The 26,359-nt window shown below is 39.7% G+C and overlaps 1 long non-coding RNA gene across 2 annotated transcripts in view; it reads right to left on the reverse strand.

Annotated features, from left to right (window-relative positions):
• LOC113966170 overlaps positions 1-23,261 on the reverse strand; it is a 35,712-nt gene extending 12,451 nt beyond the window's left edge. Inside the window, exons 1-7 of one of the 2 annotated variants that reach the window (XR_003533728.1) lie at positions 23,119-23,261; positions 21,128-21,246; positions 13,944-14,080; positions 8,976-9,106; positions 6,128-6,226; positions 5,270-5,528; positions 2,266-2,431 (exon numbers count right to left, since the gene is read on the reverse strand). This is a non-coding gene — a long non-coding RNA (uncharacterized LOC113966170). Of the gene's footprint in view, positions 1-2,265; positions 2,432-5,269; positions 5,529-6,127; positions 6,227-8,975; positions 9,107-9,419; positions 9,549-13,943; positions 14,081-21,127; positions 21,247-23,118 lie in introns of those variants that run through there. The other variant, XR_003533727.1, reaches the window with a different exon arrangement.
• Between the last annotated feature and the right edge of the window lie 3,098 nt (positions 23,262-26,359).

The raw sequence follows: 26,359 nt of genomic DNA on the forward strand, positions 1-26,359 counted from the left end.
GGAAAAACACAAACCAAGCTGCTGCGTTTCTGCTACCTACCTATCTTTCTGCAGTTTGGGTCAAATTAAGCATCCTTGCAGCACAAGACTGGGGGCACCAGAGAGGAAGAATAGCCCATCCACTCACGATTTAGCTGATTGGTGAGGCTTACTCTACAGTATATCTATTTTGTCCCTGTGACAGCAAAGAAAGATAATTGAGTCTCAAAGCACATCTGCCCTCACACACCCCCTCTCCCTTACAGTTTCTGATAGGTAATGTGGTTTGTCCTAAGATAAGAACACCAGGTGGGAATTGCAGGAGGAACTGTCTTGATGCTCACATAATTAATGCATTCCAGAGATGGGGGAGCTATGATGGTTGTCATTGACTTTTCACATTGGCCTGTGAAAGGGTATAAAATGCAGCTGTGGACTAGGTCAGTTGATCTCCCAAGGTTGCAGGCAGCTTCCAGATGGATCCCACCCTAGCAGGATGCCTGGAGCGTACATCCAACTTTTGGATGGTTGAGTAAAAGCACCAAATCCAGCCATATACAGAGATAAAATCCTAAAGCAGCTCCATAGGTGCTTTGCTGCTTTGTAATTGTGCTTTCTGCAAGGTCAAAGGCTCTAAACCTGCTTGTTTACAGTTGAACCTGGTTATGTTATAACCCTTTAGATTTGATCATATTATACACTGCATTGGCAATATTTAGATAATAAAATATAAATAATGGCCAGTCTTCGTGAACGAAGATTTGGGGAAAGGTCTTTTTACCTTTCCAGCCTGCGCAATGGATTTTTTAGGTGAGACACAGCCTGCGCTGAACTGAGCCCACCCTTTAATCCTAAGGTTCATCTGCCGGGGCCAAGCAAGCTTGGACAATGGCAGTGAGGTCCTCAGGACGTAGGTTTGTTTAGAGTGACCTTCTCATAGATGGATGGCCTTACAGGGCTAACGGGCTCCATCTGCCCGGGGGACTGGCTGGGATTCGAACCTGGGTCGCAGAGGTGAGAGTCCTGCATGCTAACCACTAGGCCATATATTATTATATTTAGATACTGTATTAGCAATAAATCTAAGTATAACAATCCACAGAATCAGTGTCATACTTCTCACACTTGACCGAGAGTCTTCTCTCTACTACTCTGCCATAGTCCCGCTGAGTCTAGTCTCAAATTTTTCATCTTTACTGGACATGATTTCAGCATAGTCCTTGGGGCTTATCACTGGGTCTTGTTTTCTTGAAAAAGCTGTCATTTTGTGTTTAATTTTTACTGATCTTTGCAAATTGTTTTATGTAACAATCTGAACTTTACACTGATCACCTTGAACTACTTAGAGCGTAGGCCTTGGCGCAACAGGATCTAATTTTTCTTGTTTGCAAGGACATGCCTTATCTTCTCTAAGGAATGAAAGTCTGCATAGTGGCCACTAAAGATATTAGAATGCTTTTTCTGAGATTAAATTTATTAATGTTGTTGTCCTGTCTAAACAATATGATTAATGTTGTTGTCCTGTCTAAACAATACGAAATTGTATAGTTCAGGACTTTTTACTTGACACACATTCTCAAGGGAAACTAGTGTAAAACAACTCAGACACGTCTGACATGTCTGTCAGGCTGTAAGGAAAATGTGCTGCGGTTAAAAATTCTGGTGTCTTCTGTGACAAAAGATAAATCTTGCAAATTTGGTGCAAGGACTTAAAATCTGATAGAAGACAGCTTTTGTGTCAATGACATGTTGGTTTTATCCTCATTAAATAAATATGTGAAAACTCATGGTGCATGTTTGATAAAGATGACTTTGGTTTCAACAGCAAACTTTCCTAAAAGGTCTCATTTGCTGTGGATGGGCACCTGCTACCATAAGCTGTAAGGGGTCTAGGCAACCAAAAGGAAAGCAGTGGTCTACCTTGCTCTGGTCCCACCATCCTAGATGTCCAAATCAAGAGTACAGAAGATAGTTATTCAAACGCACTGTGAAGAAATTCTCAGGCAGATATACTGGATCCCAAATCTGTGCTAGATGAGGAATGGGGTCAGGAGGAGGAATGGGGAGTTAGGGTGGTCCAGCCAGGTAGATTGGAAGGAAAAAGTGTCATACTGGGGAATGAGGAAACAGCTAACCACACTGGGAGATCAGGAGCTGGGATCTACTGTGACTTCCTGTGGGAGAATGTGGGGTCCTGGGATGAAGTGGGGAAAGCAAAGGACAAGGATGGCAAGAGGCTGGAGGAGACACAGTGGGTTACCTTATATCTGGAATCCATCTGATTACTTGTCACCTCAGCCAACAAGCAAAACCTCAGTTTGTGTTTCTCACCAATGACCGTCGGCAATCCTCTTCTGGGAGTGCTTTGCTCAGAGGATGACAACCCGTGGCTGGCAGTGGCACTCTATTCGCTCAAGTAGCAGAAATCTGTGCAGATAGCGCAGTTGTTAGTCTGCCAAGGAAAATGAGGTACCATGATGAATAAAATTCATCTCTTTCCAGCTTGTTTTCATTTTTCTATCTTTTTTCTGTTGAAAAAAATAAATAAAGAATTTTTTAAAGAACATTACTGAGATTGCTAAGTAAAGCAATTGAAATAGGAAATAGCAGAATCAAATAAATTATGTTTATTCTGTTTAATTAATTTTTCCTAATGTGATATTAGGAGCTTATCTCTCCTGCTTGTCCCATTGTGGTCTAATAAGTAATTAGTCCAAACTCATTTAGAGCAGAGAATATGCTAATACAACATAAATATTTCTTCTACTGTGCCTTTTTTCATGTCTTTGCTACACAGGCTTATTTTGTGCTCTCTGTGAGTTAGTACAGTGGAAAAACAAGAATACAGCTATGCAGGCACCCTGATTTATCTGTTTTGGACATTGTGCCTGGTGGCCTTGCATTTGATCTCAGTTGGTTTTTAGGCTGTGCACTCTGGTCACACACTTTTTCCATCTGAGTGTGCTATCTATAATATTTTGAAAGTGACTTATGGAACAATAATGCCATGGTAATTTCCTCAAATATCTACAAAAAATAAAGGACCCTTTGCTCATTAAGAGGAGTGGCTTAACGCTGCCTAAGAGGAAAACAAAAAGCTATTAATATTTTTCAGAGGAAAATAGGGGCCCATATTTGCATCTTGGCTCATATTCCCTCTCTCTTCGAAACAAGCCTTGATGTTCCAGCTTATGTAAGCTATGGCTGAACCTGCCAGATCAGCCTAGAGAGACAAGGTCTTGTATCAGAAGTTATTGTTTTTAAAGGTTAAATTAATCCAATATTACTCCAAGAAAACTACTGAAATTGTTCAAGAGTCTTAGCTGTTCCTAAGGTTTGCAGCTGCTCCACCCAACTGATAGCCTGTGCAAGAGCAAAGCTGCAGCTGGAATCTGAAGGAGAAATCATTTATTAGCAGATTACAACAAAAGGTGTGCATCACCCAGTTGTTCTCTCTGGTGGGGGCTCTCAGTGTGGAGCTGGCGGTTGTGGCTGCAGGACTAGGATGTGGGAGGAGGCAAGGCAGGGCAGGGCAGGGCAGGCAAGCATGCCACTTGCTTAATTTTGTCCTGAGTTAGTGCTGGGAGCTTATCTCCACCTCTTGTCGCTGCCCGGCCTGTTAGGGAATTAACCCAACCTCATTTACATCAGAGAATATTCTAATACAGTCTAAGTATGTCTTCCAGTCTATAATTGAATGCTCTAATTATATAACAAAACTGAATGTCACAATGTAGATTTGCTTCATCACAGCTGTGTTCTGGGACCCATGACCTTCAGCTTGATGCTTCCACTGCATGAAGGCAGGATACTTGAACACATGATCTCAGCCAAGGAACAACATGTTGTATGATTACATAGAATGTGTCCTTGTATTGTATGAGCTATGGTTTATTTCCCCTTGCTGCTATCAGCCTTGCAAGCAGCTAGTAATCCAGGCAGTGATATTTCAGTCAAGGTTTTTGATTCCAGAAAATAAGCCTGTTCTTCAATGCACCCCCATTCAGAAAAGTGTGGACATGCACACGAAGCTTATCTTCAGTAGGTGCTTAAAAAGAGGGCATACATTTAAGAGCCCCTCTTCTGAATACGGCTTTTTACTTCAACTGCTATGTACAAAGAAATACATATGGGCCCTGGTGGACAGACTCCCAACTTTATGTATCTATGTATGTATATATGTATAGATACATAGATAGATAGTTACAGTCACAGTTATTTAACTTGGAGGAAAAGAACAACCTCATTTTTGAAATGAGGTTAAACCTCTGTGAAAATAGTGAAAAAAATCTCATTATGAAGACATATAAGAAACAGCGATGCTCCTTTATGGAGGCAGATATCTAAAATAACAGCAGTCTGTACTCAAAACACAGACAGGCTGCTGCTTAGGACCTAGGAATATATATAGCACAAGAAGGTGGAAAAATTTCACGAGCTACCATTGAGGAATCTGGGCTATGTGTGGGCCTGATATTATGAGAAAAGTAAAAGAAAGCTGAGAACAGACTGTAGAGATTTACTTTTTTAAAGAAGTGTATATTTAGTGGGCTTGTGTTAAAACTTGGCTAAGAAAATGTCTGGGAATTGTAGCAGAAACAATATATCCTGAATATATTCAACATAACAGGAGTCTGTGTGCCCTCTTATATCAAGGGCATCACCTCCGATTTAAACTCAAGCTTAATAAGCTGAAGCCAAAACAACTTGGTAGATGATGCAAATAAAAAAGGATTGCTTATTTTATAGATATTAGTAACCTTGCAGATCAGCACCAGATTGCACACCCAAATATTTATGGTTAAACAGCAGAACTGCCTCTAATGCAACACAGTTTGATTAAACATCTCTCATTCAGTCTAGGTAATGAAAATAAACCATCATTGCTTATGACACAAGTGAGGTCCAGATACCTTTGAAGATACACGAAAGGCAATGCCCTTTTAATCAGAAATAATGTAATTTCCACTGTGGTATGACTACCTGAGTCCCACACCTGCCAACTCTTCTTGGCATGGACTTTCTCCCCAGTCTGTCATTACAGGGCCTTAGCAACAGGTCCCTGGCTCCTTGAAGCATTTGGTGCAGTGCTTTAGCCTGGACATGAGCTACTCTTCGCACCTCTGAAGCAAGAGCATTATTTTCCTCCCCTTTGGTAAGGTTCATCACTATTACCTCCAGTGGCAGCTCATAAAACAAGCTAGCTACTGCAAGTTTTGCTTCACAGAGGAAACAAAGCAATTATGGAGAACATACTAGATCCTCTTAGTAGCCCTTACGTTACTCTTACCATGGAAGTTCATGTCGTCCACTCCTTTTCATCATTTGTTCTTGTTTCTAGTGGACACAGTTGAGACTTCTCATCATCATTCCTGTCAGGTGGGTCTTCCTAAGATCTGTAGTAAGTATTCTCTTCCTAACACACATTGGTCTCCACTGGATCATCTTGGGGGGAATTCTTGGGGGCTGCCATTCAGAGAATGCACAACAATTACATCCTGTGCTCCCTGCTGACTCTGGTGAAAGATGAGGTGGTGGGCTGTTCGACTCTGCCGAGACAGAGACCAACAGTCAGACTTTTTAATAGGTGCTTTTTTTTTTCCAAGGCATCTAGGTTTCTAGCATCTTTGATGTCTGTATTTTTCAGGGTCTATTTTAACCTTGTAATTACATGTAAATATTAGTTTTTTAAAATCTTTTTTTCATTCTGGAACTGAATATCTTGAATTTCCATATGCTGAATTGAGTATGAGTAGTGGAAGACTCTCCTATCCTTTCTGTCAGTTCCTTCCTAATTACTTGGAAGTGAGATATAGATAGGACAGGCAAGATGCTCTACTTTCCCAGAATTTGTGTTTTCTAACATGAATTCGATTTTCGGTATTAAGCTTTCAGGGATGTTTGCTTTGGTAGCTTATTTTGAATCCTGTTTGGCTTACTTTTTTGCTAGGTTATGTATCTTCACGGGTTTTTTCAGGTCTGTGGCTCAGTAACACAGTGCACACCTCCAAGATATGTGCAATACACCCCACGATATGCTGCTACTTGTGCTGCCTACACAGTAGCTGTGTGGGATAATGCTAAACAGCCCCAGAAAGCAAATGTACCCTAGTTCCACTCCAGTGTTCAAAGTGAACCAGTCTCTTACTTAGATGGACTCCCAGATGCAGCCATCCACCCCTCTCTGCAAGGCTGTGATGATGGAGTAAGAGCTGACAAGGCATTCCTGAGGCCGATGTAAAGTAAACTTAAAAAAAAAAAATCAATGAAGCTGGTGATGAACAAAGCATGTCATCTTCCACTGCAAATTACCTCCCTGTAGTGTAGGGCAGAGAGACACTTTCTCAGTCTCACATTTTAGTATTTTAACAACTCCGTGTTTCCCCTCATAAAAATTTAGGGGTTTTCCCAGGGTTTTTTTTCAACTTTTAAAATTTCACTTCTGCAGTGACATCATGGGCTCTTAGCATTTCTACTACAACCAAAATGTCTCTCACTGTATTGTTGCTGCTACCTACTGGACTGCAACTTGGTTGTCTGGTATCACCATTGCACCAACAGCAGTCTCTTACAAGGTCAGATCATCTTATGTCACAGAATCTCATGTCAAAGTAGGGCTAACTTTTTGCTACTGACTTCTTTAAAATGCTTTGAATATCTATATTATCTCTGTTGTACGTATTTCCCTATCTTTGCTTTTGATCAGCCCATTTCCTGTTTGAACTACCCACACAGGATTTCTGTAACTTGGTAAACAAGATCTGTGGTTTCCTACCATGGCAGGAGTTTTAGTTTCAAGTGTTAGGCATTTGATATATCTCTGTTTATCTTTCCTTGGACATTATTAGTCAGTGATCTTTTTGCTCTTGTGTTCCTTTCTGTAATTCCACAATTTTCATCAGTCTTAGCATTATAGAATTTTTATTTCTGAGGTTTTATTTTCTTTATGATTCATCCTTTTTGGGCTTACCCAATTTGCTGTTCTGCCTGTATTGAAGCTGCTGCAGATATATCACATTGTTTTCATGAAGCAACAAGGCAAATGTAATGGCTCGCTCCCACTGAGAGGGCCCTGCCCACCCTTAACTCCTTCCAATCTCAACCACCTCCTCCTCATGCTGTGGTGCTCATCTGTCTCTTATTGAAGTAGTTCAGCTAACTAAATCAGCAGAAAGCCAACCAGTTTAAAAAAAACTAATCAGCTTTTGTCAGGTTGGTAAGCTGAAACAGCTCATAGTGATGTTGGACAAGGGCCAGTGCTAGCTCAAGAGAGAGACTAGGAACACCAGGACAGGATCTGGAGAGAGACAGGATCACCTTACACAGATGGCAGCAGCCAAGTTTTACAGAGACTTGGACATACTGGGAAATGTCATACTGGGCATTTTCCCTTTGTAACACTATTTCTCCGCCTCACCTACCCTTGACTATAATGGTAACTTAACTCATAGAATCACTGAGCGACCTGAGCTGAGAAGGAATTCAGGAGGTCCCTGGTATGTTCACCTGTCCCCTTGCAGGGTCAATGCTTAGCTTAGACCAGGCTGCTCAGTTTTATCCAGTCACGTCTGGAAAACCTCCAAGGATGGAGAGTGCCAAAGCTCTCTGAGCAACCTGTGCCGATGATTAATTATCCTCACAGAAATTTCTTTTGTTCTTATAAATCTGAACGTGGTCAAAGTCAGAATATCATGCAACACTCTTGTTTTCAGCTTCATATCACTGATTTCTAAGTAATTTTGCCTTTGAAGTCCATCCTTCCCAGACTATTCTGCTTGGCATTATATAGACCATCACTGATACCATCAGTTATATAGCACATCTGACCCTGTGTGGTGTTCATGTTAGTGTCTATTTCTGAGTCTTTTTACCATCTGGCAAGATTCATATGTTTAAGCTAGCAGAGTACTTAAAAATACATCAAACAACAAGCACACATCAGTCTGTCTCCCACCATTTTCGTAAAGCTTTCACAGTCTTACTGTTTTAACACAAGGCCTAGGTAGGTTGTATGACCCCAACTCTGCTTTACTAAAAAAAGGTTGCTAACCTATGAGTGACAGCATATAAACTTAAGTCAAGAAAGGTATATTAAAAAAGCTGAAACAAGGACACAAGTGAAATTGTTGAGCCTGTAGCAGTCACTCAAGGACTGAAGGAAAAACTAACTACTGAAAAAGCTCTAAAACCCTGAGAAAAAAAATCAAAATAGAAAATAGGAACTGAGCAAAACTGAGGATCATTCTATTGCAAGGAGCAATGGAGGCTGGCACTTCCCCATGTGATTACCACCTGTTTGACCAGCAGAACCCAGTGGTTATGTGCATCAGAGGCAGTGAGGGCATTAGTGCCAAAACTAATAGCACATTACTCCCAGCCATTTATTGTGTGTACTATCCAACAAATAGCGTAATTGTTCTGTACTCATAAATTGTGTTTGTGATCCTGCTTTCAAGCCTCCATGCACAGTAAAAGACACCCATATAAAAGTGACCAAATATGCTAAGAGGTTTATACTACACCACTGCTCTATCCATTTCTTGATTGTTATATTCGTCTTTGGTATTAAAGTTGTCCATTAAAAGAAACAGGCTGAGCTGTGGTATTTTTTAATTCCTACTACGAAGGCCATTTTGGAAATGCATGTTTGTGTTCTTCTTCACATTTCTCTGTCATTGCCAATATTGTGCAATATCTATTTTGACATGTGGGGTGCAGTGCATTGCTCAGATCACCTGTTTTGCTGGCACACTTCCTTTTCCATCCTAATTGCCAGATGACGGCCTGCCTTCCTGGGGTGACTCAGCCTGCAGGTTGGCTGACTCACCCGTCATTGCCCCTGTCATCCGCACGTGGATGTGTGTCAAGGCAGGATATGGGTGGAGGTGGAAGCACGGCCCAATTACAGAATCAAGAATGCAAGGGGGAATGCACGAAATTAATATTGGTAGAGTGCAAACTCTGGCTTTCTTCCTAAAATCCTAAACATTACCCACCTCTTAGGATGACTTCAGCAGAGCAAAGAATTGGGCTGGTGTTGCAATCTAGGGAAACAGTATTCACAGACGTGTAACAGATTCACGCAGTTCACTGTGTAATCCATTAGCAAAGAAGCTAGCCACCAAAGCTGGAAAAAAAGAAAATGGGAAAAAAATAACTTGGAACAAGTGTAAAGGGAAGATATTTTTTGAAGTTGAAATAAGCTATCCGTTTATTCCAGCTAAACAAGATGGTTAAAAAAAGAAATTAAACAATGGTGGGAATGTCAAGGATTGGGAGAAAATGCTGAAGAAGATGGAGAGATGAGAAAAAGTGACAGTTTGTCTTGTGAAGCCCCATGCTGTCCTGTAGCAAGGTCAGCTGTGATCCTGCAGACACATCAAGGAGACAGTTGTCATGAGTCTGGGGAAGGAAGGAAGGGTGAGTCTGCTGTCCTCTACATTTTTACTGTGTGAGCAGCCCTCAGTGACTGGCCAACACCTGATGATCTGCCCAGCAACACAACCCCGGCAGCCTGCCAGCACTTGGTGATTTAGTCCAGCAGCAGCGCTGAAAAATTTCTTTTTCCAGTGGTGAATGGATCAGCAGAAATGTGTGACCCCATCAGGCTCAACGCAGTCAATGGAATACTTTCGGCGCACGCGCAGCTGTTTATCAAGGCATACAAACATGCAGTGCTGCTATCACCTCAAATCAGCAGAGGCAATTTTAACGTACGCTGAAGTTTTTCTGGAAGCCAAAGGAAATGAAGTTCCAACTGAAATTTGGGCATAAGCATAAATGTCTGCCAAACTGTGGCCTGTATACATCACCTGATGCCTGGTGTTATATGTTTTCTGGTTTACAAATATTAAAAAAAATCCCTCAGATCTGAAACTACCCAAACTCTCTTGTAACATGAATGTGACCTTTTTGTTCTCAGATGTAATAAAAAATATTTCAAAGAAAACACAGAAGTTATGAATAGGTGACCACATACAGCTTTTCAGAATTTGAAAAAGATTACTTTTCCATGCTTATAATTAACTTTAATTAACCTTATTAATTCCCATCATTAATCATTGATGCAAATGAGCAGCTTCCTAGAGGAGAATGGGACCCAAGTCACTGTTGGACCTGAGGGAATGGCAGGTGCAGCTCATCTTCTCCAGCCCCAGAGCTGTATGGACACCAAACAGCTAATACTGTCCCACTGATCACAAAGCCCACAGGTAGTCCAAACAACCTGCCCTTTCTCCTACAAAACTGGCTGAAGTTTTAGAAGGACCTGGAACTACTGGGAGGATGACATAGACACAAGGCATGAACCCAAGAATACTCAGCTCCAGTGGTTCCAGTATTCCACTATGAATATATCTGTTAACTACCAGTGGTGTCACCTGATGGGACCATATCAAACCAATACTTAAGAAACAAATAATTCAATCACAAGCTAGTGAATCCTATTGGCATCATATGTAGGGTATTGTAACACATTTTGAAGGAAGTAATAATTAATGGCTTGATAAATGGGAAAAGAGATTAAAATGCATTGATGACTTGAAAAGAATAGATCACGCTAGAAATCATTTTCTTTAATAGAGATTGAGACAAACATGCTTTCAGGCTACTGGAAAAAAAATTGCATTTGGTATAAATCAAGCCTCAAAAAAAGTGTTAAATGCTGCTTGTGTAAATATGTCACACTGGACACGGTGTGCATTCAATTCACACTATGGTGATATGCAACGTCATTTAGGAATGCATAACATAGATAATCAGCAAAAAATAGATCAGTGAGTAAGGCTGACCATTATCCCTCTTTCTGCTTACACCCTCAAGCCTTTAGAACACATTGTTCGAGTATGATAAGCTTTAGAGTTACGTTTCGTAGCTAAATTTTGATTAGTGTGTGATATATACAAAGTCGCATGTGATGGATTCCATAAGCCTGTGAAAAATATGGGCCCGCTTAAACTGAGGACTATGGAGAGACAACACCTGAGAAGTTAAGATATGGCCCCAGGAAACAGGTGAGGGATATGAAATAGAAGAGGAGAATGTTCCTTCTAAAGGAACTAGAAAGGGAATTCAAACATGAGAAAAGTGGGATGATGTAGGCCTGAGTGAATCCTCAGCACCAAAGACACCGCATCCAGCTCAAGTGCTCCAGTACATCATCACCACTGTTCTAGTTATTAACATGGCAGTTCAAAGTCCATTTTCACTAAACCAAACAGACACTTGCTGTCTTGTGTGTAAGTGGGAGGGGGTGTTATATCCTTTGGTAAGAACAGGATGACTTGTGGTTTGTGCAGCATACCCCAAATTCAGACAGATGGAGTAAAAACTAAAAACAAAGTCCTTTCAGCCCAAGAGATTATCAGTGTAGGAAGACACATTTACCCATTTTTCTGGACAGCTGTCCCCAGACTTGCTCCTCCTACATCCTTACTGAAACCTCCAAAATGTAACACAGATTCACTGCATTGTATTCCTTCTTCTGAACAATGCTATCCCATCTGGTTACCTGCTTTTGTAGGTGATAACCTAATGGCTGGCACCAGTACTTCCTGGGATTACACAGTTGGGTTTTTTCATAATGCTTCTATCAACTCATGCCCTTCTTCTGAGAAAAAAGTTCTGGATTTAGGTTGAACCATAGTGATACAAATGAACGGTTACCCCCAGCACGGTTCTGTGGATTGAATAGGCTGAATCAAGACATGTTTTCTTCATAAAAGTGTATCACTGCAGCAAGAGCAGTCCACTGATCTCCTTAGGAAGAATTAATTAGAGACGAAAGAGATACTGAAAGAGCCTGAGCTAAATGGGCAAAAATAGAAAAAAAGGGACAGAGGTGGTTGGAAAAGGGAGGTAGCTACAAAAAGAAAGAAACATTGAGTTAACCAAGGGGAGAAAGTATATGTTACATTATTTTATACATCATCATTGACAAAATATATCAATATCAGCAGATTCCTGGCTGGATCTGTGGCAACCCTGTAGCTCCATCCCTCCAGCCAATGGTGAGGGAGCTGCAGGCACCTTTGTTTCACTCGCTTGGTGAGGAGCAGCATCATGGGGCCCTTGTTAAAGTCCTAGAGCGGTTTAAGCAGCTTAAACTGCTTTATAAGCTTAAAGTATCTAAGTCTTCAAAGCTGCTTAAAGCTACTTAAGCTGCTTAAGACACTTTAGGTTGTTGGCGTGTGCAATGGGGCTGTACGCAACATCCTGGCCTGCAAACCAAACAGTCTACCTTCAGATTTACAGGTCCCAGCAACAGAATTGCCTCACCAGGGCTGCTCTAAGCGAGGTCAGCTGAGCTGAGTTTTCTTCTCTTGGGTCATAGAATCATAAAAGAGCTTGGATTGGAAGAGACTTTTAAAGACCATCTATTCCGACTCCCATTGCCTAATTGTCCCTCTGGGCTTTAGTATTAAGGCTGTCCTTGACACCTGATAGATTTGTCCTGGCATCTTTGAAATTCTGCAGGTTTTTTTACTGCTGTTCATCCAAAGGTTGGGGTGTGTAATGGTATACCTGAAGCTAGCCAGATTCATTAGGTCAATATTTACCCATTTGCACGGCAACATTCACAAGTTCCAGTGTTTGCTAAGAGAGAAAGTTCTCATGCAGTATGAAATCATTGTTCTGGTGTCTAAATATCATGCATATTTTTAAAAGAACAAAAGGACCAGTGGATATTCACTGAAGTATGGCTTATCAGTTAACACCAAACCTAAATATTTCTGCACTTCTGGAAAGTCATAATCTTATCGTGACCCTATCTTTGAGTCTTATGATCATCTTTTACTAGACTAAAATAACAATGGTGAATGCAAAAACTTCCAGTGTTTACAGTCATATTTCAGTCAACACCACAGTCGACTGTGATGAGCACAGATTTCCCTAGAAAACATTTTTGAGCCAGCTATTTTTATATTGAGTAGTGACTAGAATTTGTCAAAAGTTTTATATGGATTTGAATTTCTAACAAAGAGCTTATTTTCTGAAAAACTTAGTTTTAAATAATTAAAAAAAAAAGGAAAAATAAATAGTTTTGCTCAGTTTTCCCTTGGGAGTATGATTTTAAAGAGATTTATTTTGAGCTAATACAAAAAAATGTAATTTTACAGAATGCTGCTTTATTTGCATAGTAATTTTGGTTGGCATTTTCTTGTGTATAATTGAGTTCTGTGCTCCCCTACTTAAGATATATATATGAGGTACAACATGACTGCAATATTTTGGGTTTTGAATGTTGAAATATTCAGTTGTAATTCAAGTCCTCAAAACTTTCCAACTTTTCCAAAATAATCTCGTTTTTTCTCATTCCCATTTTTAAAATTTTCCAAATTAGAAAAACATTCTAAAATTTTGAATTAAAATAATTATTAAAATACAGAATTTCTCACAGATTGAGAAATTCTGACTTGTTAGTTTTGCTGAGGTCTGTATCTGTGCTGTTGTTTTGCACACTCACTGACCTGAAAACAAGATTTTGTACTTTTCCATTGGCAAAGATTATTTGATCTGTGTTTATTCTGGATATGTTTGTTTAATTCCTCGTTTGAGCACTATCATAAATGATTAGGTCATTACTGCCCTGGGAAAAGAACTAGGTTAATAATTAACTTCTGCTTGCAAAGCTCTTCAACGGGTAAGAAAAAATACTGCAGATTGTATATGAATCATAGAAATGTAGAGTTGGGTGAAATCTCAAGGGGTTATGTAGTCTGCTATTCCTCAATATTTTTAATCAAAGATGTACCTAACCTTCCTGAGGTAAAATAAAAACAAACCAAAAATCCCACAACACAAAATCAAAGGAAACAAAGGTGTTTTGTTTGGGGTTTTTTTGTTTTGTTTTTAAAAAGACCAGAGAACAACATGTGCAATATTCCATAATAGCATATTAATGTGCCCAGAACCACACATGGTATTTTCAAACGCTTTCTTAGTGAAGATCTGTTATGGATTACCTTGCAAAAACTTGTACACTTTGTCACAGCTTCAGGGATTTTGGCCACCTAATACATTCATCTGGTCCATCTCCTAACCTTGAAGAAAGTACATAGTTGTCTTGATAACTGTGGATGGCAGTCCCTCTGATATGTATCTAAAAACAATAATGATAGAGATTATACAACCTTTTTGGGTAATATATTCAGCAATAATCTTTTCTTCTAGTTAGAACATGTTACTGTAATACCTATTATAGTACACCTAAAAAAAAGGTTTCCTCACATTCTGCCCATATCATTAGTGGGCATGAAAAAACATAGAACTACTCTCTTTATATTAGCCTTTTATGTACTCAAAGACTGTTGAACCCCACATAACCTTTTTTTTTTTTTTAGATTAAAACAAAACTAAAAATCTCAACCTTGCTTTATGGATCCAATTTTCCAAATTTCATCCTAGTTGATCTCTGGATTTCTTCCAGCTGATCTACATATTTCTTAAATTATGGTGCCTCAGAGTAAAACACTATTTTAGCTGAGGCCTTACCAGTGCCAAGAAGAGCATGCTAATTATCTCGTCTTACATTCACTGTTCATATACTGTTTCAAGCAGACAATTCAAGAGAATCTAGGATTACATTTATCTCTTTTCCTCAACAGCACCACACTGTTGACTCATTCATGGCCCTCATTAATCATTAGATCTTTATCTGCTGTGCCATTCTGTGGTTATGCTTCTGATTTCATCCTCCCAAATGTAGTCATGTGCAATTGTCCTTATTCAAATTTTTAATGTTGGACTTCAGAACATCTCAAGATATTTTTGAATAATAATTCTGTCCTTGAGCACATTTTGCAAATCTTTACATGGTGCCACCTACCAGGCTTATAAGTATATCATTATTTCTAATTCTGTCATCTAAGCTTTTATTGAAACATTGAACAGAAGCCTATCCTTTAGGAGCTGTGCAAGACGCCTTCAACGTCCCCCTAGTGCAGCTACTCACAACCAGGTATTAGGTTTACTTTTAACAGTGGATTGAATTAGAATGTGATTTCAAATAAAACAGCTTTCCCCAGTTCATTTATGTGCATACAGGACAGTGTCAAAAGCTTTTCTTGGGTCAACATATGGTCATTTCTACTGTTTTTCCTTATCTATTGGACCAGTTGCCTTATTCAAGAAGGAAATTAGATTAGTTTGACAAATTCATGTTGGATGCTTCTTATCACCTTATTCTCATGGCGTGTATCAATTTACTTCTCAAGAATTTGTCTCATTATCTTTCTCAGTATTGAACTTAGGCTGAGTACTCTGTAATTCCCTAGGTTCTTCATTTCCCATTTTTAAAAGCAGAAATGGTTATAATCCTGCAAACCAGGGCTGCAGCCAACCACTTCTTAATAGTGTCAAAATCAGAGCCTGCTGTTAATGTCACATTTAAGAAACCTTACCAAATTTTTCTTTTCCTTTCCTTTTTTAAAACCATGTTCCATGATGGCAAGAATTAAAGAAGATAAAGCTTTTAAACCAACCGGGTGTGTGGTTTAAAATAATTTTCAAAATGTATTTTGTAGTATCAGATGTCTGATCCTTACCAAAATTGGAAGCATGTTGCTGACTGTATTTCCATCTTAGGCTACATAGTTGCTGTAGGCCCTGGTGACTTAACGACTCTTGCAGGACCTCTCAGAGATAAGTCAAGAGCCCAGGAGGTATTAAGTGAATTTCAGCAACCTCTAGAAACTTGCGTATGTATAACTTAGTCAAAACATTCTTTTACTTGTTTTTTTTTTTCCCTATTCTAGCATATGTCTTTTCCCTGTTAAAAAAATGGTGTTGTTAAGTACCTGTCATTAATGTTTATGTGCATGTAAAGAACGTAGCAAAATAAATAATAAAACATTTCACCCTGCTCAGTGTGTCTATTACTTGTCCCTCTACACTTCTCTTCCTCTAATTTCTTGGTATTTATAGAACCTCTTCCATTTTTTACTCTAGGAAAGTTGTAACTAATTTTGTGACTGATTCTTCCTAGTTTTATCCCTAGATGTTTGTGCCACTGCTTTATTACTCATCTCACTTCTATGCCCTTGCTTTCATTCTTTGTAGAATTTCCTTTTTAATATTCGAGTCACTGGAGAATTCCTGATGCAGCTATACTGGTCTCTTACTACTTATCTGTCTTTCACATCAGGATGGTTTGCTGGTACACCTACAGCACTGTTTCATTTACTCACAGGTTTATTTTCCTTATAATGTCTTCACATGGGACAATTCTTATCAGCACCCTGAATTGCTGCAGTATATAGCAGTCATTTTTTTTTACTAGCTTCATTTAAAAACAAAACAAAACTGGTGTGCTTCATCTGACATTTTTCACATGAGAAAAATAACAGGTTTAAAATAGATAATGTGTGGCGCTAAGCAACTTAATTATATCCCATTTTAAAAAAATTACTTTGCCAATGAAAAAAGGCATGTCAGGATTTCAGCACAATGATTTATGATTCTGTCATAGTGACAGATGTTCTTCATGTATCTCTGACATTGTAATCTGGAATCAATGTGCTTTTTTCATGTTTGCTGGTAAAAAGAAATGCACTATATGAATACAATGTTATTTGTCTTCAAGGCCTTGCCCTACATTAGCTTGAAAACTGGTCAGGTTTTGAGATGAGTTGTGTAGTAAAACCACTTTAATCGTGATACTGTACCATAAAATCAGCACTGCAGTTTAGGCCCCCTTACTGGACAATTACCAGGCTGATACACTCAAATCCAGCAAGGGTCTGGCATGCTGTTGTGCTCCTCTGAATCTTGGCAAACTTCAGCTGTCAGCTCCTCTGAATCTTGGCAAACTTCAGCCATCAACTCCAGCTTCTTGGTTCATCCTTTGGGCTGAGATTCCTGATCTTAAGTACCCCTTGTCTGCATTCAGGATTTATTGCCCATACATCCTGGCTGCTGAGATGCAGAATTTGAGCCCGATGGGAGAGAGAATCACTGAAGCATGAACAGAGAAAGGCATTGACTTATAGAGGAAGAGAAGTGACAAACTGTACCAATCAGGATCTTCTTTTTGCCAGTCCTCATCTCACACTGCAATTCAATAAGCCTCTGTCTCCAGGCCTTTCCCAGGTACAAGAATCGTTCTTGGCTCCCATTTTCCACTTAAAGGAAAGCTTCTCTCTGCTGAGAGAAGCTGAAGGACCAAGACTTTAGTTCAATAAAATAGTGGAGTGATACAGACACGCTTTCTGAAGTTTTGCTGTTTGGGTGGAATAACACTGAAGTTCTCCACTAGCCCAGCTCAGGGATTGCACTTCTTCACAGTGCAGCCCCATTGGTGACAGTTTGTACGATAAACACAGCTGAGGTTCAAAGGTTCCCCAAAACATCTCTCATCTTCCTGCCACAGCCCCTATCAGTTTCTTATTGTGAGGACATTGCTCTGCAGTCCAGATCTCTGGTTATGTTTACTGGTTTGCCTTGTTCAACTCTGAGCTCTCAGAAAAAGGTGCAGAGAACCATCATCCATAAAAGGAAAAAGTTATAGGAAAACCCCTTTTGCCAGACACAACTTTATAATCTATCTTCACTAGGAAAAAAAGTGTGTTCAGTTGTAGATTCATCCATAAAAATGTAGTGAAATATTGCATCAAAGAATATTCATTAACAGTGAACTCTCCTGCCTGGCACCATTTTATGAACTTTTTGATAAGCTAGGCTAAGGAAAAAAAAATCAAATAGAGAGAATGGTTCTACACTGAGGGAGCAAAAGATGTTAATGCATCTTTCTGATCTCTACTTTCCACGAATGAGGTAACAAACAGGTGCAATCATCAACAGGCAATCCAAATCCTGCATTTAAAGACTGACTTCATGATTATTATCAACAGAGGATGAGATTGCTATATTCTGGGGATTCCAGAAAGCTGCATTACATATTAAACTAAACCAAGTCTGCCCTGCTTATTTCTACTGCCTGAGTAATAGAAGCATGCATGATAAGTAAAAGGAGATGATCTACTGTAGAAGATGTCTGAAGCCTTCATGAAGATGGAGTTTAATTAAGAAAAGGCACAGCTACATGGGTAGGGACCCAACAGAAACAAAATGAACTGTGTGTGCTGAGGGATGCTGGGATTCAGGCCAGTCTGGGAGCTAGAGAGGCATATGTGTGGATCTCCAAGGCTGCTGAAAACCCCTCTCCCTCATCTAAACCAGCCCCACAGCTTCTAGATCACAGCTGGTGCACAGGACGCAGGTGGAGAGCAAGGGCGGAGAAGTTTTTTTTCTAGTCATAACTACCCACGTGGTCATGGTTTGAAATACTCAACCCCAGCTAAACTTAGCAAAACTAGAACATGAAAGAAAATTACTTACATGAAAGCTACAAAAGAACTCGTTTTCAAGATGATAGAGCTTATCAATGTCAGTTCTGCAGAGCTTCAGACACCTGCGAAATTGAAGTCTCAGACTCTATTCTTTAGAGTTTAGGAAATCAACAAAAGTTAACCTTTGGTTAATGAATATGCAAATAATTCACTATTGTGGTGCAAATATAGAAATCAAGTTTCAAAGATGGTTACTATTTCCTCTCTTTCTGAGGACTGCAGTTCTCTTAATTTACTTCATCTTTTTTTAAAAAATGCAGATGACATTGTTCAAAGATTTATACTTGCAAAAACAATACATTTGTCAGCTACTACACAAACTTATTTGGGTTTGAAATATTTACAGCATGGCAGAAAAGCAAAGTATGAATGCAGTTCTTTGTGTTATTGCAAAACTGTTCTGTTTACAATATGTTCTTTTTAGTTTTTTCAACATTTTGCAGGAAGCCAGAAACAGTAAGCAGTAATCATATTATTTCTTTTTAATCATATAACTTTAAGTAGAACCCTTAAGGAAAAAATAATAGTTGTAATTCTTGATCATGGTCATGAACAGACATATTCAGGTACTTTTAAGTCATAGCCATTCTTAGTAATTTGGTTCATAGCAATAGAGTAGTTTTGAAGCAAATAGTCAGACTGTCCCCATTTGTCATACGTTAGCTGGTTTCTCAGAGTGGTGTTGGTGGCCACAAAGCAGATTCCTGTTGAATGAAACCAGACCAGGAGCTTTGCTCCACAGCATTTCAACGCTCAGTGGAGTAATTAGTCCTAAATCCTTGTGTGGACTTTGCATCACAAGGACCTCCAGCACATAACTAAGGTACCTGCATTCCCTGAAGAGTGGCCTCAAACTCTGAAGGAGGTTGCATGGTCAGGTACAGCATTTATCTTCCTATTTGCTGCCAGCTGCCCATCCTCAACTGCTTTAATAGTGTCTATCCTGCTGCTTTATCCTCATTCGTCCAGATTTCAGATCTGAAACATTTCCCTTCTCATTTCTCCTGTCTTCTCTTGCTGAACCCGTCCTTTCTGTATTACTTTCCCCCACACTTCTGTCTCCTCTGGAAGCTCCCTCTTACCCCTGCCAAAAGCTCAGGTAGTTGCAGTCTGCACCCCGAAGATATGACGTTTTCCACAAACCTGTATCATGAAAGAAAGAGGAGTTTCTCAAGGGGCAAGGTAACACAGTGTAATCTCAGAGGCTGAGCAAAGCCTTACAACGTATGTAGTTGTATCTGCAGTAGGTTGGAAGCAGAAGGAGAATATGATTCTTGTCAATTTAGGAAGACTTGGAGACCTTCTTAGATGCCACCCACAGCACTATTGAAGACAAAATCTCTGTAACATCTTTGCCCATGGTGTACCTGATCACCTCAAAGGAATTAGTGACCAAGGAGTAATGGTTGGAGGTTGCAAGACTAAAAGATGGCAGTCATTTATTTGGACAGAGCTATGGGTTCTGAAATCTCATGTGAGGATGGTGAAGGTATGGCACCAACTCACAGAAGAGGGCCTTGATGATGTCCTTCATCATCCAAAAGTCTTGCGCCCACCACTGGTTATCCTGTCTATCTGTCACAGTCAACATAGTCCCAATATTAACACTTATTTTAAAATTTGTATTCCATATTCAAAAAACACTGCAGAATTTGAGCCTCAACAAAGTATTATGGAGGGACAGTTGCATTTTTATGCTCTTCAGTGACATCAAACTGCTCAAACAAGATCTTCCCAGAGCACTGCAAACATTCCTAGAAAAACAGACCTTAAAACATTGCCATTACAGTACCGGGTCAGCCCCTTGGCTGCTCTAGTCCATTGGGTAATCTCGGGTGGAGAGTAAAGCCAAATATCCATGAGTAAGTCTTGTGACTCAACTGCTGCTTCAATAATTGGAGGTGGCTGAACACACATTTTTGGAATTTTGTCAGGCAGCGAGGATCCTTTAGCATATCTCCACAAAGTTGTTAGCACTAACAAAATCAAAAATGTTAACTACGTGTGCTGGTTTTGTCTGGGGTAGAGTTAATTTTTTTCACAATGGCTAGTATGGGGCTGTGCTTTGGATATGTGCTGAACACAGAGTTGATAAGATAGAGATGTTTTTGTTATTGGTGAGCAGCACTTACACAGACCCGAGGCCTTTTCTGTTTTTCTCACTGCCACGCTGGCAAGGAAGCTGGGAGGAGACACAGCCGGGACAGGTGACCCAAACTGACCAAAGGGATATTTCATACCAAATGACATCATGCTCAGTATATAGAGCAGGGGGGAAGAAGGAGGAAGTGGGGGAATGTTTGGAGTGGTGGAGTTTGTCTTCCCAAGTAACAGTTAACATGCAATGGGGCCCTGCTCTCCTGGAGGTGGGTGAACACCTGCCTGGTGTTCCCTGGAAAGCAGGGAATTTATTCCTTGCTTTGCTTTGATTATGTGTGCAGCTTTTGCTTTCCCTATTGGACTGTCTTTATCTCAGCCCACCGGTTTTCAAGCTTTTGTCCTGATTCTCTCCCCAGTCCCGCTGGTGGGGCAGTGAGCAAGGAGCTGCATGGTATTTCCTTGCTAGCCAGGATTAAACCATGACACCATGTTACATCAAATCTGTCTTTCAGCTACAACAGCTCAAATCTGCTACTTCACTGAAGTCCTGCTCAATTCCTTTTTAATTACATGCTTAATGTATCAACAGTTTACTGATAACAAAAACTGAGAAAATGGCTAAAAATAATTATAGGCAGTTTTCAATCTTTTGAACTCAAAGGATGCTAACCTAAGGAGACGGCAGCCAGCAGGTTACATACCAACTCCTTTGATCATTTCTGTGTTTGCTTGTTGTCTGGAGAAGTGGATGTAAGCACTCACTAGAAATGCTACAGCCTACTTCAGTCCTCCTCCAAGAGAATCTTCCAGTGTGACTTTGCTACAAATGCAAAGAATCCAGACAGAAGGTGTGTAACTGTGAGGCAATATTATGATTTTTTTTCACCACTCTGGATTGATGAGAAATCAGGTGCCTTTTATTTTCAGTTAAATCTAAAGATGAGATATGGAAAAAACGGAAAAGAACTGTTATAATTTCTGTCATTTAAAAAATATTAATATGGGCCCCATCTCTCTTTTTGTCACCATAATTTTTTGATTGTGAAGAATATGTCACTGTATACTAGTGGAAATACAAACACTTCATTTTGAGATAATTAGTTTAATTTTCCAGACTGGCTTCCTTTTCAGGTCTCTTCGTTACCCTGTTAGCCACAGCCAGCCTCTGCACATCCTGTGCTCCTCATCAAAATGCATTTTCCTCAGCCCACAACCCCTCACCTACAGCCCATTTGCCCTTGGATTGGGGTATTATGCACTGCCTCAGTAACCTCTTCTGTATGCGCCATCCATATCTACACCAAGCAGCTCCCTCTGTACCCTTTTCTTTCTCATCCTTTGTTGAAGCCTGCATTTATTTTCAAAGACTCCTCTACTCAGCCTTTTATGTGTGGTGCTTTAAACCCTTTTATTCCCCTGAGCATTCCCAGCTATCCATTCTTTCCCTGAGAGGGAGGTGGATCTTCCTTGAAGTCATTATTCAGGGAAAGGAGACTAAGCCCCATTATTTGATTGATTTCACTAGTCATTGAAATGAATTGTACGTAGGCACAACTAGCAAATGCTTGTTAAAATGGTTAATTTGATCATTTCTTTTCAGTGATAGTGGGAGAACATAAAAATCACAAAATGAGTAACGGAGCAAAATGGCAAGAATTATGTTTTGTTCTTTGAAATAATATTAAATGACAACATAAATCCTATAGAAATACTTATGGGGTATTACTATATCTACCACGAGTTCATTATGTCTTACATTATTAGAATGAAAGGCAAAAAAATGAGTGATTAGATGTTAAAGCTGCACCATTTTTATTTAAGCAATTACATTACTCGCAGTGCAGTGTGCCAGAAAAATGACTGGTTTGATGACAGATCTCCTTTTCTATTACAAGGCCCCTCTTAAAATAACTCTCAACAAGACAAAGTAAGATACAAAATATCTTTATAAATGTGGGGAAAATGAGAAATTATTCTGATGATCTAAATTTGCCTAAAGCACTTGCTTGTATGACAAAATCACTGCAATAATTTGTCTAACTTAGTGGTTTCATGCAGACGAGGTTGAATGTTTAAATAGGGTAGTGATTAGGACAGGAAAGACAGTGACAAAGCTCTTCAAACAAAATCTTGCCATGATCTGCCTCACTTATGCATTGTTTCAGTCAATACCAGAAATCTTGTACCTTAGTGAGGGAAAAAAAGAAAAAAAAAGTTTTTTTTCTTAAAAATAAAACTGTCTACCATCAACTTATTAAAAACATAAACAACTTCCTCATTATAGTTAATTGAAAGATGTTGGAAAAATGCTACATTGGCTTCAAATGAACAGGCTAAGTTTCCATTGCCAAATATTTGGGTGTGATTTCCAATGGTTTTATTGGAATTGGACCTGTAATCAGTGAATGGAGAGAAAAATATGGAGAAGAACATAAGGATTCCGGTCATGTCTGACAGTGTCTCCAAACAAGCCTATGGCAATTGCTGGAAGTATGGTTGGAACCCAAAACACTAAATTTTGCCAGGCAACTGTACTAAGGACAGGCATCCTATGTTTGGAGACCTCATTAAGGCGTTAATGTGTTCCGTAATAGTTTTAACACTGAAATTTCCTATGGGCTCAGCATTTGTTAACGTCTGGCCCTGGTCCCCAGCTTTGCTCAAAGAGGGAAAAGGAGTTGCACTAACTCACCACTCCACCCTGGCCAAGGACTTGTCTCCAGCACGTCCCCGGAAGCATTACAGCTAGCGGAGTGCCAAACCTTTTGCCATCACCTTTTGCAGCTCCAGTCATAGAGGTGTCTCAGGAATGGCTTCTGTGCAGAAATCCCCAGCTGCCAAAAGCCTCCTAGAAGCCATGGCAAAAGGTACAACGTTACTTCAAGGACTGCACTAAAACATTTTTTGAAGTATTATTACAATTGGTCTGTGGACTAAATTGCCATAAGGCACTCCCTTTAGTAACGCAAGCTTGATTCCCATGAGGGACTGTTTCTCCTTGGAGGTTAATCTTTCGATTGTGTATTCTCTGTCTCAATAACTTTATTATACACTTAACAAGAACACAGTCATATTTCATGCATCTCTTTCTAGCAGTGATCAGAAAGCACCTTGAAACTGGTTGTTATTTTTAAGTTTGCCTGTGTTTGCATGCAGTTTGCTAACGCTTCCCAGACCAGACAGCAATGACCCTTTGTTCCATGTTAAACCCTGAGCTTATCAGAGCTGTGGCAGTGGGTCTATCTTTATCAGAGAAGTGCTCGTTCCTTGGTTGAAATTCCTCAGATCTTTCTGAAGCCATCTGGGAATAGTGTCTGAAATAAAAGGTCACTCTTACTGAAGTCTATGCAAAGCAGTGATTGCAGCAAAGCAAGTATCCTTCAGAATGTAGGGCCTTCCATACACCAGTCTCTTATATGCATGCAGAGATACGTTTGCATAACTTGTATTATTTATGCTCTAGACTTCATTGGTTTTCCATATTAAAATGTGATGATTTCATATTCACTCTGTGGCAGCATATGCTGATCATCCTGGAAAATATTAATAATTTTTCTACTGTTTCTATTTTATGCAATCATTGTTCCATCATTTCTATCTTCACAGTAGATAAAAACCTACCCACCGGTGTCATTGTAAGATGATAGTCTGCTACCAGGTCCTGACTAGAAGCATAAAGCACTGTTCAAAAAATTAATTTAAGAAGAAGAAATAGAAACTCAGCAACAGGAAATACCATTATAGACTTTAGAATACCAAGAACATAATTAGTACTGTGGCATAATGATGAAAGAAAGCAATAAAATAATTTTACTTCATTCTGTAATTTTTAAAACGCTATAAATTAGCTTGTCAGCAGGGAAGGGTTGGTTTCTTTAAATTTTTTCTATATGCTTCTTAGGGTTATTTTCTCTTTAAAAGAACACAGAATGCAGTGAATACTGTACAAATGAATTTTGAATTCACATAGCACATGAATTATTGTCTTTTTTCAGGTTGAGAATCTTACAATTAGGAGAGTTTATAGTGTCTAAAGAATCACTGGTTCTGTGGTCCCAGGAAAAATCGTGGGATATGAACATTTGATCTGTTATCTCTGCAAAGCCATGGAAGCTCAGGAAGGCAGAGATAGCATCACTGTAACAGCCTTATCCAAAGCAAAGGGAAATTACATGGTGCCAATTTGAAAAATTCAGAGTGACAAGAAGAACCAACATGCTTGATATATTTAAATTTTGTAGAAAACAAAACCTAATATCTGATAAAATAGTCACAAAATCATAGAATATGCTGAGTTGGAAGGGACCCACAAGGATCACTGAGGCCAACCCTTAGTCCTGCACAGGACCATTCCCAAGAGTCACACCATGTGCCTGAGAGTATCATCCAAACACTTTTTGAACTCTCTCAGGCTTAGTGCTGTGACCGCTTCCCTGTGGAGTCTGTTCCAGTGCTCAACCACCCTCTGGGGGAAGAACCTTTTTCTACTATCCAACCTAAACCTCCCCTGACACAACTTCAGGCCATTCCCTTGGGTCCTGTCACTGATCACCACAGAGATCAGTGCCTGCCCCTCCTCTTCCCCTCATGAGGAAGCTGTAACCGCAGTGAGTCTCCCTTCATCTCCTCCAGGTTGAACAGACCAAGTGACCTCAGTCACTCCTCATATGGTTTCCCCTCTAGACTCTTCACTGTCTTCATGGCCCTCCTTTGGACACATTTTAACAGTTTGATATCTTTCCTATATTGTGGTGCCCAAAACTGCACACAATATTCAAGGTGAGGCCACACCAGCTCAGAGCAGAGCAGGACAATCCCCTCCCTTGACCGGCTGGAGATGCTTTGCCTGATGCCTCCCAGGACAGGTTGGCCCTCCTGGCTGCCAGGGCACTGCTGACTCACGTTTAACTTGCCATCAACCAGAATCCCCAGGTCCCTTCCCATGGCACTGCTTTCCAGCATCTCATTCCCCAGTCTGTCTGTACATCCAGGATTGCCCCATCCCAGGTGCAGAATCCAGCACTTCCCCTTGTTGAACTTCATATGGTTGGTGATTGCCCAGCCCTCTCATTTGTTGAGGTCTCTCTGCAGGGCTTCCTTGCTTCAAGGGAGTTAAGAAAAGTTGTAAAGCAATAAACCACAAGATCAATTAGAGTAAAGACATATTAGAAACAAAAGCACAACACAAAGGACACCAAATGCCATCTCCACTTTCTGCTGATGGCCATGTCAAAACATCCCCTGCACTACTTGTTATTTCTACCCTATATTAAAAAGCCATTATTTAAAGTGCTGATCAGAGAGATCATTGTGTCGCAGGTCTGTTCCAAATCCTTACATTTTTTTGTTTCAGAAACAGAACATATTGGGTCAAATCCAGCGAGTACATGTTAAACAACAGCAAAGGCACTGAAATCAATGTGCTTGCTGTATCAATACTTCATTTGCTCTGTATCCATTTTACTATTGGATATTTATTTTCTATTGACTGTATTTATAATATGTCTACAATAGAAAACTGAAACATATTGGAGGATATCCAATTCTGGAAGCAATCTGATTCTCTGCTTTTTATTTACCTTTACTATTTTCAGTGGGATACTGGAATTCAAATTTCTTTAGAAAGAGAACAGTCAGTCTGAGATTCTATATATAGCCAGTCAGCTTGCTGCTATTTCATTAAAACCTAATGTAGACTGAACTAAACACTTCTCTGAACCAATTAATCTGACATGGAAAACTTCAGAATACTAAATCACTATGGTCTCATTTTATATTAATAAATGTAGGCAGATGTATTGACATCTTATAGATTCATGTATTTATAGTATAAAAACACAGTAGAGAAGTAAAGACAAGACCTGACAGAGACACAAGTTTAGTGGAGCCAAGCTTGGTCAAGAAATGAGACTGAGTTCTTTTATGAGAAAGGT

Source organism: Neopelma chrysocephalum, unplaced genomic scaffold, assembly GCF_003984885.1.
Source record: "Neopelma chrysocephalum unplaced genomic scaffold, ASM398488v2 Primary Assembly neopelma1_59, whole genome shotgun sequence".
Lineage (NCBI taxonomy): Eukaryota > Metazoa > Chordata > Aves > Passeriformes > Pipridae > Neopelma > Neopelma chrysocephalum.